This window comes from Panthera pardus, unplaced genomic scaffold (genome assembly GCF_024362965.1).
Source record: "Panthera pardus isolate Hobbes unplaced genomic scaffold, ASM2436296v1 HiC_scaffold_6, whole genome shotgun sequence".
Lineage (NCBI taxonomy): Eukaryota > Metazoa > Chordata > Mammalia > Carnivora > Felidae > Panthera > Panthera pardus.
In genome coordinates this window covers 120,754,043-120,760,986 of record NW_026526991.1, presented here as the reverse complement: position 1 = coordinate 120,760,986, position 6,944 = coordinate 120,754,043, and the positions used below count along the sequence as shown (strand labels likewise).

At 39.3% G+C, this 6,944-nt stretch overlaps 1 pseudogene; it reads left to right on the top strand.

Moving 5' to 3' along the window:
* The first annotated feature begins 4,272 nt into the window (after positions 1-4,272).
* Positions 4,273-4,397, top strand: LOC128775242 (U2 spliceosomal RNA; annotated as a pseudogene).
* The last annotated feature ends 2,547 nt before the right edge of the window (positions 4,398-6,944 follow it).

The window sequence follows — 6,944 nt, the reverse complement described above, 5'->3', positions numbered from 1 at the left end:
ACGTGAGCCAGTTATTTTTAACATGTTTCTCACTTCAGCTCTGATTGTTTTCTCACGATTAGATTCAAGACTATGCATTTGGGACAGGAATTTTACATGAATGATGAAATGACCTGTTGGTGTATTACATCAGTTTCCCATTTTTGGCCATGTTAAGTTGAATCAAGTTCAGTTAAGGTGGTGACCACCAGATTTCCTCATTGTAGCTGCCATTTTCTCTTTGTAATCAATAACCTTTGGGGACATACTTTGAAACTTTGTAAAAATCTACCAATAACTTTAACATCCACTGATGGGGTCTTTTAATTAAATAATTACTTTGATGCAAAATGGTGCATTTTTCCCTCTACATTTACTAATTGACATCTATTATACAGAGATTTCCCTCATCACCCTCCCACATTCTACCCCTCCTCCACTTGCCCCCTCTACCCTCATCCCTTGATTTTCTTAGTGTGGATTCAAAAAAGTGATAAATCCCAACAGCGTTTAGCCTGAGTTCATTTCTCTTGAACTCTGGAATAAGTTCAGCAGTCATTGAAAGTCGCATGCCTTTGACCAGTCAGAGTTTCTGCCTGGATGGCCCGAGGACTTGTAGCTACATGTATCAAAGCTATGCTTCTCTTCTGGGGGGGGGGGGCGGTTAGTGGGTGAGCAGTAACACACCCTTACATTAAATATCAGGAAATACACTAACATGACTAACATGTTAGTAAGAGGGCTATGTATATTTGGAAATTGTTTTTAATAGATAATTGGCATGTTAAACAATTACATTGCTCCCTGCAAGGCTGTTTCCATCTAATAAATGAGGGTTTTATTCTATTTTCATTTTTTTCTTCTAGATGATTTTGGAAGGTATTCTGCCCCACTAAATTGGTTGTTGCTATAAACTACTCAGTAGACATTAGTTTGCAACACATATCTAAAATATAAGTTTAAGGGGCACCTGGGTAGCTCAGTGGGTTAAGCGTTGGACTCTGGCTCAGGTCATGATCTCATGGTTCGTGAGTTCAAGCCCCGCCTCGGGCTCTCTACTATCAGCACAGATCCTGCTTTGGATCCTCTGTCCCTCTCTCTTCCCCTCTCTCTCTGCCCCTCCTCCACTCGTTCTGTCTCTCTCTCTCAAAAAAAAAGTAAAGAAACTTTAAAAAATAAATATTAAAATATAAGTTCAAGAATGCCTGAATCTATTTTGATTTAAGCATCTAGTGAATGCTGTGACTCTGGCAACCCTCACACCCCCCCAGCTCTGAGCTAAACCCTTTCTGGGAATTGCCCTCAGCCAAAAAGAGCCACTCTACCTTCCTTCCTGGAATAGCTCACAGTACAGGACTGGACAGGTTGGGGCCCTACTGGCCAACACCCTCGCCTCAAGGCAGGCCCACACTTAAGGGTCTTCTCAGCTCAGAGCTCCCGATAGGACTGCACCTCATTTCAGCTTCTCCCTCTACTCAATCCTATTTCGTCCACGCGGGCATTGAGGCCCACATCAGTCCCCAGCAAACGACCCCACGCAAATCTCTGTCAAACAGAGTCTGTTTCCCAGAGAAACTGACCTCAGTCAGCTTTTGAAGACCCAGATTTAAAGAACAGTCCTATTAATATGTTAGTACGTTTTTTTTGTGTCAGTCAGAGGACTATTTTATTTACCTGATCTCAGGAAGAGATAATTTTGGGTTGATCTTTCTGTTTGTTTCACATCACAATAGCAGAGTATTTTTGGAAAATGGGAAAATAAATAAAACTCAGAACTCACAGTTTTAAAACTTGTTGCCAGTGTAGTCTTATATTTAGAAAATAAAAGATGCTATTTATGTATTATTTTTTCTGTCTCTTTCACTAACTTTTAAAAGAAAGCAATAAACATTGAAATAATGACTTGTGAAAAAAAGAGAACTAAAAAGAAAAGTGGAAGAATTAGTAGCAGTATCTGAACTTTACCCCTGTTCAGGTTCAATTACGGAAAACATTTTATATATATAATTTTCTAAGACTCTAAGATTCTACCGTGATTTACATAATGTTATTATGTAATGAATATTTTTTATTTATTTTTGAGAGACAGAGAGAGAGAGAGAGAGAGAGCGAAAGACAGAGAGCGAGCAGGGGAGGGGCAGAGAGAGGGGGAGACACAGAATCTGAAGCAGGCTCCAGGCTCTGAGCTGTCGGCATAGAGCCCGATGCGGGGCTCGAACTCACGAACTATGAGATCATGACCTGAGCCGAAGTTGGACACTTAACCGACTGAGCCACCCAGGTGCCCCTACCTTGCTTTACAATTGAACTACACGTTGGGAAAGTAATTAATGAAATACTGAAATATTGAGTATTTAAGGGCCTCTCTCTTTACACAAATACATTTAATTTCACCCCTATATCATGAGGTAAGCATTATCGTCCCGATTTCATGAGCAAGAACACTACATTTCAGAAAAATTAGGTAGGTCTTCTAGATCCATAAAACAGTAGGTGGTGGAGTCTGAATTTAATTCAGATCTGCCTCACTTTAGGATTCTTGTCATGACCTAATTCCATGGTGTGTGTTTCTAAACAAAAGAATGAGCTGGATTGGACCACAGAGCCTTGCTCTAGATTGACAGTGGGAAAGGATCATGATTTTTTTTGTAGTTCAAAGTAGCTTTTTCGGGTTTGACCCAATAACAAACAAAGTATAGGAGATATTCTTTTTAAAAATTTTTTTAAATCTTTATTTATTTTTGAGAGAGAGAGAGAGAGAGAGAGAGAGAGGCAGAGAGACAGAGGGGGAAACCCAGAATCTGAAGCAGGCTTCAGGCTCTGAGCTGTCAGCACCGAGCCTGACGCGGGGCTCGAACTTGGGAATGGCGAGATGGTACCCTAGTTGGAAGTCAGATGCTTAACCGGCTGAGCCACCCTGGCGCCCCAGGAGATATTCTTGAGATAAGCATTCCAGTGGGTGAACACAGCAGCCAGTGGCTCCTTTGTTTGTTACAGAGGCATGCTAGAGGTCTGGGCGGGGCTAAGCAAGCTGTGAGTGAGGTGTCTGCCAGGTCAGAGGGGCACAGACCTGTGTGCTTCCTGCTTTTATACCAGCAGCCACGTCAGCATTCGATAAGCACGAACAACACGCACAACTATTTATGGCAATAATTCTGAAACCATGCCGAGGTTCTGAGCCTTGAAGTTCCCTGCCAACACTGGGCATTAACACCCTCACCTCACTCTGGGTCTTGGGGCATAGAAATTTCCATGTCTGCTTGGACTAGCTTGTTCATGGCCTCCCTCACGAAGGCAAAAGTCCTAACCACTTGGTGAAAGTGTCACGTCAGTAACAAGAATTCATATAACAAATGTAGTATTTGTATTTATAAGTGATTTCAATTACATAGAACAATAAATTCCATTACTTGATGAGAATTTACCCATTAAAAAAAATCAGATACATCAATCAGTCACAATGGGCCAGTGCTGAGGTTGACAAATTCACAGAAGTTCAGAGTTTTACAATTTAAAATAGAACATAATACTACATCATTCAAGCCTCTTTAGAGATGGTAAATAAAAATTAGAACAGTTTGGATTGTTTAGATCACCTAGGTTTTTAAGAAATAGTTTCTTTTAAGTTTATTCATTTTGAGAGAGGGAGCATGAGCTGGGAAGGGGCAGAGAGAGAGGAAGAGAGAGAATCCCAAGCAGGCTCTGCACTGTCAGCACAGAGCCCGATGTGGGGCTCAAACTCACGAACTGTGAGATCATGACTTGAGCAGAAATCAAAAGTTGGACTCTTAACCGACTGAGCCACTCAGGCACCCCTGTGCAGTTCTTTGTATGGCAATTATACATCCAAAAATTGTTTTTTAAGGGGCACCTGGGTGGCTCAGTCACTTAAGCACCTGACTCTTGATTTCGGCTCAGGTCACGATCTCATGGTCGTGGGATTGAGCTCTGGCATGGAGCCTAGTTAGGATTCTCTCTCTCCCTCTTCCTCTGCCTCTGTCTCTCTCTCTCTCTCTCTCTCTCTCTCTCTCTCTCAAAAAAAAATAATTTAATTTAGTCTAATTTAAAAAAAAGAACTGCACATATTTAATACGTATAATTTGATGAGTTTGGACATATGCCAACACCTGTGATACCATCACCATAATCAAGGTAATAGGCATATCCAACATCTCCCAAATTTCCTTGTGTCTTTTTGTTTTTGTTTTGTTTGGGAGTTGTTGTTCACTGGGTATAAAGTTTCAGTTATTCTAGATTAATCAGTTCTAAGATCTGCTTTACAATAGAGTGCCTATCGCTTCTCGGCCTTTTGGCTAAGATCAAGTGTACAATAGAGTGCCTATAATTAATGATATGGTATTTTGCACTTCAAAATATGATTTTCTTAATTCACTCTGTCAAGAAGGATAGAAGAATATGTATCTTCAAAACCTATCTTTTTTATTTTTATTCCTCAAAGGGAATTAGGCTTAAACTATAGTAAGAGGGACTTGTGGTAAATAACAGAACAAAAATGATTATTTGTATCTAAAAATTTTCTTCTAGTTATAAAAGTAATAACTATCATATAGAAAGTTAGGGAAATATTGAGAAATGTAAAAAACAATAAAGATTTCTCAGATTCTAATCACCAAAAGACAATTATTTTGATGATTAAGTGTATTTGTTTCCTTCTTTTTTTCATTTTGAGTTGGTAATATATTCATATAATTTGAAAGAAGGGATACTCCAGTCACCTAGGCATGGAGGCCTTCCACCTAGAAGCGACCAATGTACATTTCTTATGTATCTTTCCAAATCTTTCCAGAACTAATTTGAGCACATAAAAATCAAATACACATATTTTCCTCTTTTTCTCTTTTCAGAAACAATCGCATACTATATACATTATTATGCAACCTGTTGTTTTCACTTGATCTTGGAGATCTTTCATATCAATTCAGAAAAAGTTTTCTCATTTTCTTTTTTACTTCTGCTGATCCAACTGTACGGACATACCATAATTTATCTGAGAAGTTTCTTTCTCATGGATATTTATATTTTTTCAAGTCTTTCGCAATTACAAGAGCAAAGCGCCCTATTTCTATGCCATGTTATACCTGCATGGGCATGCATTTTTGGATAAACTCCTGTCGTAAAATTACTAGGTGAAACTTTTTTTGATATTGCCAAATTGACCTTCAGAAAAGGTTCTAAACCTTTTTTTTTTTTTTTGACTCATATTTTCTTTTAGAGTATATGATAGTAAATTTTACACATCAACTTGATGGGATCAGGGGTGCCCAGGTAACTAATTATTATTTCTTAGTGTGTCTGTGAAGGTGTCTGTGGATGTGTGTATGAGGAGTATTTGAACTGCACTGGATAGCATTTGAGTTGGTGGACTTGTAAAGAATATTCCACCCCTTCACTCTCAAGGTGTGGATCTACTCCATGGAGGGCCTGAATAGAACAAAAAGATGCAGGAAGGAAGAAATTGTCTCTTTTTTTCTGCCTCATTGATTCCATTGGGACATCTCTTGCCATCTTCCCTTGCTCTCCAACCGGGATTTACATCACCGGTAACCCCTAGTTCACAGGCTTTCAGACCTGGATTGAATTAAACTACCAGCTTTCCTGGGTGTCCAGATTAAACATGGCAGTTCTTGGGACTTCACAGCCTCCAGAATTGCATAAGCCAGTTCATCACAATAAGTTTCCTTTTATATCCTATTGGTTCTGTTTCTCTGGAGAACCCTGACTTATTCAGAATTTTTTAAAATAAATATAATATAATATATGTTAATATACTATATATATTGTGTGTGTGTGTATACACACACACACACACACACACGTATAACTTTATTTCCAGAGAAAAATGGCAGGATCACACAATTTCTCTCTCATTAAAATCTTAATAAATTTCACCTCACACCTATCAGAATGGCTCACATTAACAACTCAGGCAACAACAGATGTTGGCGAGGATGCGGAGAAAGAGGATCTCTTTTGCATTGTTGGTGGAAATGCAAGCTGGTGCGGCCACTCTGGAAAACAGTATGGAGGTTCCTCAAAAAACTAAAAATAGAACTACCCTACGACCCAGCAATTGCACTACTAGGCATTTATCCAAGGGATACAGGAGTGCTTTTCGAAGGGGCACATGCACCGCCATGTTTATAGCAGGGCTATCGACAATAGCCAAAGTATGGAAAGAGCCCAAATGTCCATCGATGGATGAATGGATAAAGAAGATGTGGTATGTATATACAATGGAGTACTACTCGGCAATCAAAAAGAAGGAAATCTTGCCATTTGCAACTACGTGGATGGAACTGGAGGGTATTATGCTAAGCGAAATTAGTCAGAGAAAGACAAATATCATATGACTTCACTCATATGAGGACTTTAAGAGACAAAACCCATGAACATAATGGAAGGGAAGCAAAAAAATATATAAAAACAGGGAGGGGGACAAAAACATAAGACACTCTTAAATACGGAGAACAAACAGAGGGTTACTGGAGGGGTTGTGGGAGGGGGGATGGGCTAAATGGGCAAGGGGCACTAAGGAATCTACTCCCGAAATCATTGTTGCACTCTATGCTAACTAACTTGGAGGTCAATTAAAAAAATAAACTAAATAAAAATTTAAAAAATCTTAACGAATTGATAAGACATAAGCCTAACACACACAGTCATCAAACTAGAGAGGATCAACATTTTTCTCTATGTTCTTTGAAAAGCATTATTCAGAGACGGAAGTTTGCAGAAATCCTGAAGAGATCTCCAGCTGCTTACTCAGAGGTAGTGTTTGTCACCTCTCCACTCACCCACTCAACAAAGACACACTGAGTGCCTGCTATATGTTAGAATTCTAGACTTGTGATAGATTTTGCAGATGGGAGAGTGAGAGAGAAGAAAAAAAGCAAGAGGAAGGCACTGAAATAATATTCTAATCTGTGACTAACACATCTACTCTG